Here is a 13,420-nt window from a genome sequence, read left to right as displayed (position 1 = left end):
TTCACACCTGGATTTGGGGATCCTCTGCCATTCCTCCTTGCAGATCCCCTCTAGTTCTGTCAGGTTGGATGGTAAACATTGGTGGACAGTCATTTTTAGGTATCTCCAGAGATGCTCAATTAGGTTTAAGTCAGGGCTCTGGCTGGGCCATTCAAGAACAGTCACAGTCCTTCGTTATTTTAGCTGTGTGCTTAGGGTCATTGTCTTGTTGGAAGGTAAACCTTTGGCCCAGTCTGAGGTCCTGAGCACCCTAGAGAAGGTTTTCGTCCTGGATATCCCTGTACTTGGCTGCATTCATCTTTTCCTTGATTGCAACCAGTCGTCCTGTCCCTGCAGCTGAAAAACACCCCCACAGCATGATGCTGCCACCACCATGCTTCACTGTTGGGATTGTATTGGACAGGTGATGAGCAGTGCCTGGTTTTCTCCACACATACCACTTAGAATTAAGGCCAAAAAGTTCTATCTTGGTCTCATCAGACCAGAGAATCTTATTTCTCATCATCTTGGAGTCCTTCAGGTGTTTTTTTAGAAAACTCCATGTGGGCTTTCATGTGTCTTGCACTGAGGAGAGGCTTCCGTCGGGCCACTCTGCCATACAGCCCCGACTGGTGGAGGGCTGCAGTGATGGTTAACTTTCTACAACTTTCTCCCATCTCCCGACTGCATCTCTGGAGCTCATCCACAGTGATCTTTAGGTTCTTCTTTACCTCTCTCACCAAGGCTCTTCTTCCCCGATAGCTCAGTTTGGCCGGACGGCCAGCTCTAGGAAGGGTTCTGGTCATCCCAAACGTCCTCCATTTAAGGATTATGGAGGCCACTGTGCTCTTAGGAACCTTAAGTGCAGCAGAAATTTTTTGGTAACCTTGGCCAGATTTGTGCCTTGCCACAATTCTGTCTCTGAGCTCTTCAGGCAGTTCCTTTGACCTCATGATTCTCATTTGCTTGACATGCACTGTGAGCTGTAAGGTCTTATATAGACAGGTGTGGCTTTACTAATCAAGTCCAATCCGTATAATCAAACACAGCTGGACTCAAATGAAGGTGTAGAACCATATCAAGGATGATCAGAAGAAATGGACAGCACCTGAGTTAAATATATGAGTGTCACAGCAAAGGGTCTGAATACTTAGGACCATGTGATATTTCAGTTTTTCCTTTTTAATAAATCTGCAAAAATGCCAACAATTCTGTTTTTCTGTCAATATGGGGTGCTGTGTGTACATTAATGAGGAAAAAAATGAACTTAAATGATTTTAGCAAATGGCTGCAATATAACAAAGAGTGAAAAATTTAAGAGGGTCTGAATACTTTCTGTCCCCACTGTATATATATAAATGCCATATTTATCGGCGTATAACATGCACCCCAAGTTTAGGAGGGAATTTTAAAGGAAAAAAAATTTTAGGAGGGAAGTTTAAGGAAAAAAACCTTACATTTAAATGCCCATCAATGCAGCCTTGTCAGTGTCCATCTGTAGCCTTGTCAGTGTCATTTGCAGCCTTGCAGCCTTATCAGTGTCCATCTGCAGCCTTGTCCATCATTGCAGCCTTGTCAGTGTCCATCATTGCATCCTTGTCAGTGTCCATCATTGCATCCTTGCCCGTGTGTCATTTGCAGACAGTCTGTACACTGTCAGTACCTTGCCATTTAAAAATGATGAGCCGGATGTCCTGTATATCTCTGTGGCGCTCGGCTGCTCTCGGTGGCTTTTGGCTGTTCTCGGCGGCTTTCGGCGGCTCACACAGGACTGCGAGAGCGGCCGAAAGCTGCCAAGAACAGCCGAGAGCGGCCGAAAGCTACCGAGAACGGCTGAGAGCGGGCGAAAGCCACCGAGAACGGCCGGGAGCAGCCGAAAGCCGCCGAGAACAGCCGGGAGCGGCCGAAAGCCGCCGAGAAGTTCACAATCGGCAGGGGATCGGCGTATAACACGCACCCACAATTTCCCCCTGATTTTAAGGGGAAAAAAAGGCGTGTTATACGCCAATAAATATGGTATATATATATATATATATATATATATATATATATATATATATATATATATACTGTATTTATTGGCGTATAACACGCCTTTTTTTCCCCTTAAACTCTGTACACCGGCTGCACTGTATTAGAAACTGTACACCGGTTGCACTGTATTATATACTGTTTACACCACCAGAAGTCCTACGCCCTGCTGACCCCTGTAGCGTGTTTGGGTCCTTCCACCCTGCTCACCTCTGTAAGTTGTGCTACTTACTCGCTATCCTCTGCCGTGCTGACCTCAGTACACTGCCCTACTGACTCGCTATCATCTGCCCCTGTGCACTGCCATACATACTCATGATCCCTGTACTTGGCCCTAGAAACCACTGACCCCTGTACACTGCTTTAAAAACAATCCTAGTACACTGCCCTCTGTACATTGCTCTACATACTACTGACCCAATGTACAGAGGTCAAGTACCACTGACCTCTGTACATTGCTCTACATCAGGGGTCTCAAACTCAAATTACCTGAGGGCCACAAGACAAATTTTCACATCCAATGGGGGCCGCATGCAAACTGTCCTTTCCCCCAGCATTGGTGTCAGCGGACGCACTATTAACCCCCAGCACTGGTGTCGGCGGACGCACTATTAACCCCCAATATTAAACCCCAGCATTACCCCCTACACTCCACAAGTACCTCCCCACACTCCACTTCACAAATATCCCCCCCCCACACACTCCACAAATACCCCCTCTTCACAAGTTTCAACCCCAGTCACGCAACTAAGGACTTTTCTCAGCCTGTGTGTGATGGCTCACTTACCTCTCCTCCTGGCAGTCAGCTGGTGGCCTGATCTTCTGCCTCCTGTGTCCGCTCCTCCTGTCAGGTCCTGGCTTCATCACAGGCCTAGTGGCAGGGCACCCTGAGAAAGCCACAATCTTCCACCCTGAGGTGGCAGCAGGACCCTGGATCCGGCGCCAGTGTTCTGTGGAGAAGTGTGCTATCGAATAGTGCCCAGAACGAACTGCGCATGCGCCATACGTAGCACAACAGCCTGCGCACAATAGCCGACTGAAGACATTTTTAAGTCAGATTGTGCCTTGCGCTGTTTTCAATGATGGCCAGTGCTGCAAAGATGGGGGTGGAATTTTTAACAAAGCCCAAACAAATCTGCTAAACAAATCTTTATCTGCTATTCTTCCTGGAGGGTCTATTTAGCTAGCTAAATGTTTAAAATTCTGCCCCCATTTTTGCAGCATTGGCCATCCTTGAAAACATCCACCCCCTTCATGTTAGATCAGCACTGGCCTTCAATGCAAACATCCACCCCCTTCATGTTAGATCAGCACTGGCCTTCAATGAAAACATCCACCCCCTTCATGTTAAATTCCGCCCCTCACCTACATGAACGTGCCTCGGCACAATCTGACTGAAAAATGCCTTCAGTCAGCTATTGTGCACAGGCGCCGTCTCACCAACACAACAGCTGATCGTAAAATTAGCTGTTGTGGTATTACATAGGGCACATACGTAGTTCGTCCAGGTGTTCTGTCGAGAAATGTCCCCTATCGAATAGTGCCCGGGCTGAAGAGCGCATGCGCAACACATGCGCTGTACGTAACATTACAACAGCTGCTTTTACCATCAGCTGTTGTGATGGTGAGACAGCGCAGGTGCACAATAGCCGACAGAATTTTTTTTCTGTCAGATTGTGCCCCGCGCTCCCCCGGCGAGTTCATGTCCATAATGGGCAGATTTCTACACGTTGTGGGTGGATTTATGGACACTTGGAGGCAGAATTACATGTCCAGTGCTGCAAAACAAAAACTTTGTGATGGGCGGATTTCTACATTTCTTGTGGGTGGATATATGGGCACTTTGGGGCGGAATATCACAAAGTTTTATTTTTTTGCAGCACTGGACATGTAATCCCGCCCCCAAGTGCCCATAAATCCACCAACAATGTGCAGAAATCCACCCATCATGAACATAAACTCTCCACGGGAGCGTGGGGCACAATCTGACAGAAAAAAAAAATTCTGCCAGCTATTGTGTGCCTGCGCCGTCTCCCCTTCATGTACGGCGCATGTGCACTTCAGCCTGGGGAGCATTTCTCGACAGAACAGGTGGGCAGGGCGATGGGCGGATCCTCCCTCCGCTCTGCTCTCCTGTGTTGTGAGCTGGGCTGCAGCTGCAAGCAGGGTAGAGGAAGCAAAGAGCGAAAACTCAGAGCCGCTGCCACTCGCCTAGGATCAGCCCTGCATGCGGGCCATTTGTAACCGGTCCGCGGGCTGCAAATGGCCCGTGGGCCGGTACTTTAAAACCCCTGCTCTACATACTACTGACCCCTGGACACTGCTCTATATTCTAATGATCCCCTGTACACGGCCCTAAAAATACTGACCTCTGTGCACCTCATTACCTACTTACTGACCGCTAGACAATGCCCTACTGTCAGGGCTGGGCCCAGCCCTTCCTTCTCTGAGCTGGCAGCTCAGCTGTCGGCTAATTGCCAGCTCCTATTTCTTCACAGTGACTCACCTGTTGATGATCCTGCTAGTCGGCCCTGCCTACTTAAGCCATCCAGTCCAGATGATCTCTGCCTTCGCCTTGGTCACATCTCTAGAGATGCTCTCCTGTGTTCCTGTTAAAGCATTGCTTGGCTGACATTCCTTCTGGCTGCTTGATGTTTTGGCTTGTCTGACTATCCGTCCTACCCATCCAGGGAACGCCCGAACCTTGAGGTCCTGTCACGGACAGACCTTAGGTGGCGTTGTTTTGTCCCCATTCATCCAGAAGGATAGGCCCCTGGTTTCGGTTACCCTTTCTTGGGCTGAGTCGTCTGTCTAGAAACAGGCTCTAATTGACTCTGGGGCTGCAGGCCTGTTCATTGATGCTGCCTTTGTATCAAAGCACTCGATTCCGCTGTAACTGCATGACACTCCACTTGCCATTAAGGCTCTTGATGGGAGACCTCTACAGCCTGCCCATGTGACTTATGAGACTGTTCCGTTGTCCATGGTCATAGGGGCTCTTCACAATGAGATAATCCAATTCCAAGTTATTTCCTCATCTAAGTTTCCGCTGGTTATTGGTTATCCTTGGTTACAGAGGCACAACCCCTCTTTTAAATGATTGGTTCGGTGCTGAGGTTCTCTCCTGGTCACCACAATGCAGTAAGACAAGCTTCCAGAAGGTAGCCAAGGTCCTGTGCACCTCTACACTCTCCTCCCTTCTGGAGGAGTACCGCGATTTAAGCGATGTCTTTGACAAAAGTCAAGACGGTAGTTTGCCTCCACACCGGTCATATGATTGCGCAATTGACCTTCAATCTGGTGCCATAACCCCTTGTGGCCGGGTTTACCCTTTGCCGGTCTTGGAAGATAAGGCCATGGAGGAGTATGTTGCAGACGCACTTTCTTGAGGTTTCATCCACAAATCCTCGTCTCCTGCTGGTGCTGGTTTCTTCTTTGTGAAAAAGAAGAGTGGTGAACGGAGACCTTGTATTGATTATAGGGGTCTCAATCATTTCAAGATTAAGAATGCCTATCCAATTCCATTGAGTACGGAGTTATTTGATCGCCCTCAAGGGATTTGAGAGGGGCCTACAATCTCGTGAGGATTAAGGAAGGCGACGAGTTGAAAACTGTGTTTAATACCAGAACAGGCCATTATGAGTACCTCATAATGCCTTTTGGCCTTTGTAACGCCCCGGCAGTTTTCCTCCAAGATTTGTTGCAGTTATGTGTGGTGGTTTATCTCAACGATATCCTCATATTTTCCAAGTCTCTGGAGAGCCACCACACAGATGTCTGTCGTGTGCTTCAGAAACTAAGAGAGAACAATCTCTATTGTAAATTGGAGAAGTGCGAATTCCATCGTGAACAGGCTAAATTCCTGGGTTATGTCATTTCCACTGCTGGTTTTTCGATGGGCCCAGAGAAACTTTCAGCAGTCCTACAGTGGCCCCAACCCATGGGTTTACGTCCTCTACAGTATTTTCTTGGCTTTGCCAACTATTATCAGAAGTTTATTCGTAATTTCACGTCTCTGGTCAAGCCCCTGACTGATACGACCAGAAAGGACGCTAACCCACAGAGTTGATCTCCGGAGTCTATTAAGGCCTTTGGGAGTCTCAAGGCTGCCTTTGTTTCTGCTCCTGTGTTGGCACATCCTGATCCTACTTTACCTTTTATCCTTGAGATTGATGCCTCTGAGACTGGAGTTGGCGCCCTTCTGTCTCAACGTCCTATCTCTGAGAGCGCTATGCATCCTTGTGGCTACTTTTCCAAGAATTTGTCACCTGCGGAGTGCAATTATGAGATCGGGGAGGGGAGACACAGGAAGCGCCACCTGAGTGTAGTATGGTAAGTACAGTTTATTAACATAATAAGTAATGCACTTACAGGAAACAAGAAAAAAACAGGCTCATCTGTATGGGGATATGGTGTAGATGTAGTCCGGCATCTCAGACGAGCGTCCACGGGTATGGCTGATGTTTAGAAGAGTCTGGGTCGGCGTGGAACGCAGGGAGATGACGTCACTAGAAGCAGAGAAACATCAAGCGAAGAACGTCTGGGTAAACAAGACTATGCGCTCGGAGCATCACCTCCTTCTACAGGCCTAACAAGATAGTACTGGTATAGTGCTATTTATGTGTTAGAGCCGGTTGGGGAACAACAAGCTCCAGCACAACCAGCAATCACTAAACAGCTGAAAACAATATGGATCGGTCAGACACTGAGCGGTTAATTCATCCAAGGATGTTTTAAAAGACACAACATTAAATGAGATCTTAATGTCCATATCGATAAATGTAGAGTTTATAAAATATATATATATATATCGCAAATCGCCGTAGCTGTACGTCGGCCCTTTAAACAGCTAGAGCAGGCGCGTGCGCCGCCACCAGAGTGGGAGCCGATGCGCGTGGCCAGCGTAAATGGGTGACCCCGGCCCCCTCTGACACCACGGGGGAAGCCATAGGGATGCCCCTGTGCGTCAGAGGGGGCGGGGTCACCGGGTGGCCCCGCCCTTAATTTATATAAGAGCTGTCACAAGAACAGAAGCGTCACACAGCGGGAGCCTCCCATTGAAGCGGATCGTCCTGAGGTCGAAGCGGGGAAGAAGCGGGAGGAAGATGCCAGAGAAGACCGGAGGAAGAAACAGAGGAAGATAGAGGAAGAAGCGGGGGAAGAACAAGATGGAGGAACAAGAAGAAAACTGAAGGAAGACCAAAAGAGGATGGAACGAGTGGGGAAAGAAGACATTAATAAAAGAATTGTCAAAAACCGGCTATTGTGTTTTTTTTAACATTTTTGACACATTTTTGGGAAACGGTAGGGGTACATTTGTACCCCATTACCAATTCACACGGGGGGCAGGATCTGGGGGTCCCCTTGTTAAAGGGGGCTTCCAGATTCTGATAAGCCCCCCCTCCCGCAGACCCCCACAACCACCGAGCAAGAGTTTTGGTATGAGGCCCTTCTCCCCATCAACATGGGGACATCCTCCCCATGTTGAGGGCATGTGGCCTGGTACGGTTCAGGAGGGGGGCGCTCTCTCGTCCCCTCCTCTTTTCCTGTGGCCTGCCAGGTTGCGTGCTCGGAAAAGGGCCTGGTATGGATTTTTAGGGGGACCCCCACTCCATTTTTTTTATTTTGGTGAGGGGTTCCCCTTAAAATTCATACCAGACCTGAAGACTCTGGTATGGATTTTGAGGGGGACCCCCACACCACTTTGTTAAAAAAATTTGGCACGGGGTTCCCCTTAATATCCATACGAGACCTGAAGGGCCTGGTATGGAATTTGGGGGGACCCCCACACATTTTTTTTTTATTTTGGTTCGGGATTCCCCTTAATATTCATACCAGACCCAAAGGGCCTGGTAATGGACTGTGGGGGAATCCATGCCATTTTTTTTCAATGACTTTTATGTGTATTACCGGGACTGACAATTTATATAGCCGTGAGTACTTTTAAATGACTTTTTTTCCTTTAGAAATGTCATTTTGCTCTTGGACTGTTCTAAACATGGGAAACATGCGCTACTTTACAGGCATACTATAGACACCCCCAGGTAAGAAATTTAAAGGAATATTTCACTTTAAGCATTATTAAAATCACTCCTCCCGAAAAAATGCCCATTTTTAAAACTTTTTTGCATTGATACATGTCCCCTGGGGCACAACCCGGGTCCCCAAACACTTTTTATGACAATACCATACATATAAGCCTTTAAAATTAGCACTTTTGATTTCTCCCATAGACAATTCATTATAGCCGCGAGTACTTTTAAATGACTTTTTTTCCTTTAGAAATGCCATTTTGCTCTTGGATTGTTCTAAACACGGGAAACATGCGCTACTTTACAGGCATACCATAGACACCCCCCCAGGTACGAAATTTAAAGAATATTTCACTTTTATTATTTCACTTTAGGCATTATTAAAATCACTGCTCCCGAAATAACTGCCGTTTTTAAAACTTTTTTTTGCATTGATACACGTTCCCTGGGACAGGACCCAGGTCCCTAAACACTTTTTAAGACAATACCATGCATATAAGCATTTAAAATGAGCACTTTTGATTATTCATGTTCGTGTCCCATAGACTTTACGGTGTTTGCGTGTTCGGACAACTTTTTTGCCTGTTCGCATGTTCTGCTGCGAACCGAACCAGGGGGTGTTCGGCTCGCCCCTATTCATGGGGAATGACATCCGGACCTTGAAGGACACAAGCATATATCCTATATATGCATACATATACAGCAGAGGTGCACCCAAGGCTAGAACAGTTAGTACAATACACAGATTCGTAAGAACAATGCTTAGTAGGCTGTAGTTCTGAAAAGTAAAAAGGAACAGAAAACAATAAACCATAAACAAAAACCCTCCTCATCCCTCACCCACCCAGCACAGTCATAAAAATAGGATTTTTTTACTTACTGTAAAATCCATTTCTCTGAGTTCATTGACAGACACAACCTTCTTTATTCAGAACCATAGGGTTATATCATCTCCGCAGGAGTAGGACTAGGCAGAACAAAAAAAAACCCCTGGCTACGCCCATGGGCTGTTCTCCGTCAGTATATAACCCCCTCCCTGCTCTAGGTATTCAGTTTAGTAGCAAGCAGTAATAGAAGTATCAAAAAACTCCATAGAGGGGTGGGCACTGTGTCTGTCAATGAACTCAGAGAAACGGATTTTACGGTAAACGGTACAGCTTTCTTTATTCAGAACCATAGGGATGTCCCAAAGCAGTGCTGAACATGAGGGGTGGGACAGCGAAAAATACCAAGGCTAACACAAGAGCCAACCAGGTAACAGGAGCTTCACACAGGACAAGCTGAAACCCAACCTGAACAATACCGCTTCAAGAGGGATTAGACCCTCTTAACAGCAGCCTGCAAAACATTTGCGGCCAAAAAAGGCATCAGATGCCAACCCATCCACTTCATAGAACTAGTGAAAAATGCGCCACGAACGCCTGAAGACAGACGGCCCAAGATGCACTAGGCGCCCGAGAAGAATGCGCCGTAACAGGGAAAGCAGGAACCGGATTCCTGACAGAATAGCCCAGAGTCATCATCTGTCTGATCTATCCAGAAAAAGGTCGCAGAAGAAGCAGACAGCCCCTTTCTTGGCCCGTCCATGAGTACAGAGAGCCTGACCTCCAAAAGACTCAGTGGCTGGCAAATACAATCGAATCCCCCAAACCACATCCCGGGCAGATTAGGCAAATTCCTTGGGATGTGTTGCCAGGGACACAAGAAAGGAAACACAATGTCCTTATCCAAATGGAAACCCAGGGAAGGAACTATAGAAAAGGGCGAAGCACGGCCTAAACCTGGGTAAGGTGAACGAGAAGATAACGCCACCGTTTTCGATACCCTGCGAGCAGTGGTGAAAGCCACCAAGAGGCCACCTTCTGAGACAGAGTAAGCAGTGGAATCTCCCGATATTTTGAGAGAGGGAGAGAGAGCGGCTCCTGGAGAATTGGAAACATCCAGTTCAGATCCCACGGCAGTAGAAGAAAACCTGCAGCGGTGGAAACAGACGTCTAACCCCTTGAATACAGGTACGCAACAGGGAGCACGAGACCAGGGAATGCTGAAGACGACCACCCAGGCTGACACCTGGCCCTCGATGGTACTTGAGACGCAATCCTGCTCAAACCATCGTAAATGGGGGTCAGAATTGGAGACACCTAGAAAGAACAACAATTAATGCCCGGTGATTCACATCAGGATATATGCGCTCTCCACATCCGGAGGTTAAAACCTCCTAAAAGATGGACTCCCTAGCCATCAACAGTGTCGGAACTGCCGCTCCTGGCTCAACACAGCCAGGCCGTTAAAACCAGTGACTCTAAGGCAGGATCAAAGAACGGCCCTGGGACCATAGATCCTACCTGAGAAGCAGTCGACAAGGAACGCCGGCGACCAGGCGCACCCAGACCGACTGGACCCATCTGGGTATAATGACCGGAACCCCCGCAGCCGTGATCTTGCGTAATAGCCATAACAGAAGCTGGAGAGGAGGAAAGGCGTAGGGAAAATGTCACTGGCCCCATGGGCCACCAGAGCTGCCAGAGCAACCCGTGACCTTACCAGAAAACTTGGTACCGTCCTGTTGAACCAGGACACCAAGAGAACTACCTCATGAGTGTCCCAGTGGAAACAAACCCGAGGAAAAACATGGCCCGGTGAAGGGCCCATCCGTTGTCCAACCCTGGCCAATTAAGGTGCGCTGATCATGCACTGCACCCACAGCAAAACGGATGAAGTGCTGGAGTCAGGCAAAGCATTCGTGATGTCGATAGAAACCAGAAGGTCCCCATGATGAAGGGGTGCTACCGCCGTGCTAACGGACTCCATCCTGACCTTCTGTACCCACACAAGGCAGATCAGGGCCTTTATTCTGTTCATGACATGGGAACCGTGACAACCACACTCTGCAGCAACGGAGCCTGCACATCCCCCCCACGGAGAACAGCAAGCGGCCCGACAGCAGACACCCATTGGAAGTATTGACATCCCGGGTAGCCCCCAAAATACCTGTCTAAGCACCACTGATGAGACCTTAGAAGCTCAGCAACCAGGGGAACTACGGCCAAGAGGCGTAGCTGACATACTGCAGTGCCTAGACCAATAGGTCCGGCAATGCAGCAAAGGCAGGGGGATTCCGCTCCCCCAAATGGGTCCCTCAGAGCAAGCGTTTTTTTTTTTTTTTTAAGAAACCCAATTGCACTCTAGACCCTCCCAGTCTTCAAGGACAATTTTGTCAAGATAAGAGGGAAAAGGGAATGCTTTCACTGCGCAAGATGGCTTATGAGGTATCGGCTCTCTGTCGCAGCCACCGCTGCATCCCCATCTGAAAAGGTTCCTGCACAGATGTAATAAGTGTGATAACCAGCACTTTTTCGTGCCTAAGAGCTACCCCAAAAAACACAGGGGGGGCCCACCAACTGGAACCCCCCGCCCGAGGTCCACATATGGGATGTTGACCGAGGCCCCTCACAGGGGGCACAGACCAGGGCCCCTTCACAGGGGGCACAAAACAGAGCCCCCAACAGGGGGCGCAGACTGGGGCCCCTCACAGGAGGCACAAAACAGAGCCCCTAACAGGAAGAGCAGACCTGGGCCCCTCACAGGGGGCGCAGACCAGGGGCCCCTCACAGGGAGTAAAAACCAGAGCCCCTCACCGGGGGCGCAAACCGGAGCCCCTCACAGGGGGCAAATACCGGTGCCCCTCACAGGGGGCACAGGCCAGGGCCCCTTACCGAGGGCACATACCGGGGCCCCTTTACAGGGGGCACATACCGGGGCCCCTCGCAGGGGCACCGATCCAGGAGGCCACAGAAGCCGCGGCTCAATAATTAAAAAAAAACAGGGCCCTGTAGGCCACAAAAGCAGCGGGCTAAATTTTGGCAGCCCCCCGCGAGCCGGAGACCACTCGCGGACCTCCAAGCCAGCAGGCCGCAAAGCAGCGCCCTAAATTTTGGCCACCAGCCACGAGTACGGTGGACTGCAAAGCCGTGGCCTAAATTTTTGGCCGCCGGCTGCGAGAGCGGTAGGCCGCAAGGCTGTGGCCTAAATTTTCTGCCGCCGCGAGTACCCCCAGCTGGTAGGCCACAAAGCCGCAGCCTAAATCATGTGAGCAACCACTCGGCTCCCAGGCCCAACCACTAGATGTCCCCCCAGTAAAACCCGAAGGTGGAAAACAATGTCCACAAAGCCTCTAGGCTGGGAGCCTGGGCCTCACCTGGGATAGGGGGGAAGGGGAGAAGGATGAGGGGGTGAAGGAGAACCCCAGAGGGACCGACCACCCCAGGCAGTACCCGCGCCCCACACCACTCTGGGGAAGGAGAGGAGGGGACCTCTTACCTCTCCAGCGAAAAGCGCGGTTAACGCTCCCAGACAGATTCTCCTTGCCACCGAAGTGGGGGGCTGTCGGCCATGAGGAATGCTGCAACACAGGCCGAGACCTGGTCATACGCGACCTCGCGAGACGTTTAACTCGCAGGGCCAGCCCCTGTCCAGTGGGACTATGTCATGGCCGACCTAGCGCGTAGCTGTGGTCTGTGCGCACTTGCTGGCCAGACTGAAGACCTGCGTGAGTACGCCACTACTCTGTTTAAAGAAATCCTTCCTGACCTCAAGGATCTAGATGTGATCATAGACAGGATCCATCGCCTGCCTAAACCTTCATACCTCCCCGATCAGATCCCTAGGGATGTAATAGTACGGTTACATTTTTACCATGCAAAAGAAAAATTGATGTCTGCAATGCACACTAAGGATAATATTCCTCCACAGCATCAAAATCTGCAATTTTTTGCAGATCTATGGCAGAACACTCTCCAAAAAAGAAGAAGCCTCACCACAATTACCAAAGCCCTTAGGAATCATAGGATCAACTACAGATAGGGCTTCCCCACAAAAATCACTTTTACCAAAGAGGGTCATACTTTCATCATAGACTCCCTGGAAAAAGGTCTGTCCCTGCTTAAGGACTGGCAGATACCTCCAGAGCCTGCCGGCAGGCCTGGCTCCCCTGGGAGTGTTCCCCATGCAGATCCTGGATGGCAAAAGTTAACAGCTAAGAATGCTAAAAGGCACTGACTACCTGGAAAGCTAATAAGTATTATCTTTTGTTCTATGGTGAGAGCAGTCTCTCTTGGCTCACGAACTCACCCCCCGATACTACTTGAGCAGCAAATGTTGCATACGGGTATGAAATATCCATACTTGGATCACAATGTTACTTGAAAAGTTCAAACATGTTATTCAAAGTTCAAGTTTTTATGTTCACAGTCAGTTTTATTTTTCTTCTTGTTATATTTTTCCACCACAGTCAGAACTTACAGCTTACTTTACAGTTCTCAGATGAAGCCACTACTGTTTCTCCCAGGTCAACACCTCCAAAGAGAATTCACCAGCAC

Source organism: Aquarana catesbeiana, linkage group LG04 (genome assembly GCF_042186555.1).
Source record: "Aquarana catesbeiana isolate 2022-GZ linkage group LG04, ASM4218655v1, whole genome shotgun sequence".
Classification (NCBI taxonomy): domain Eukaryota; kingdom Metazoa; phylum Chordata; class Amphibia; order Anura; family Ranidae; genus Aquarana; species Aquarana catesbeiana.
This window is presented reverse-complemented; position numbering follows the sequence as displayed.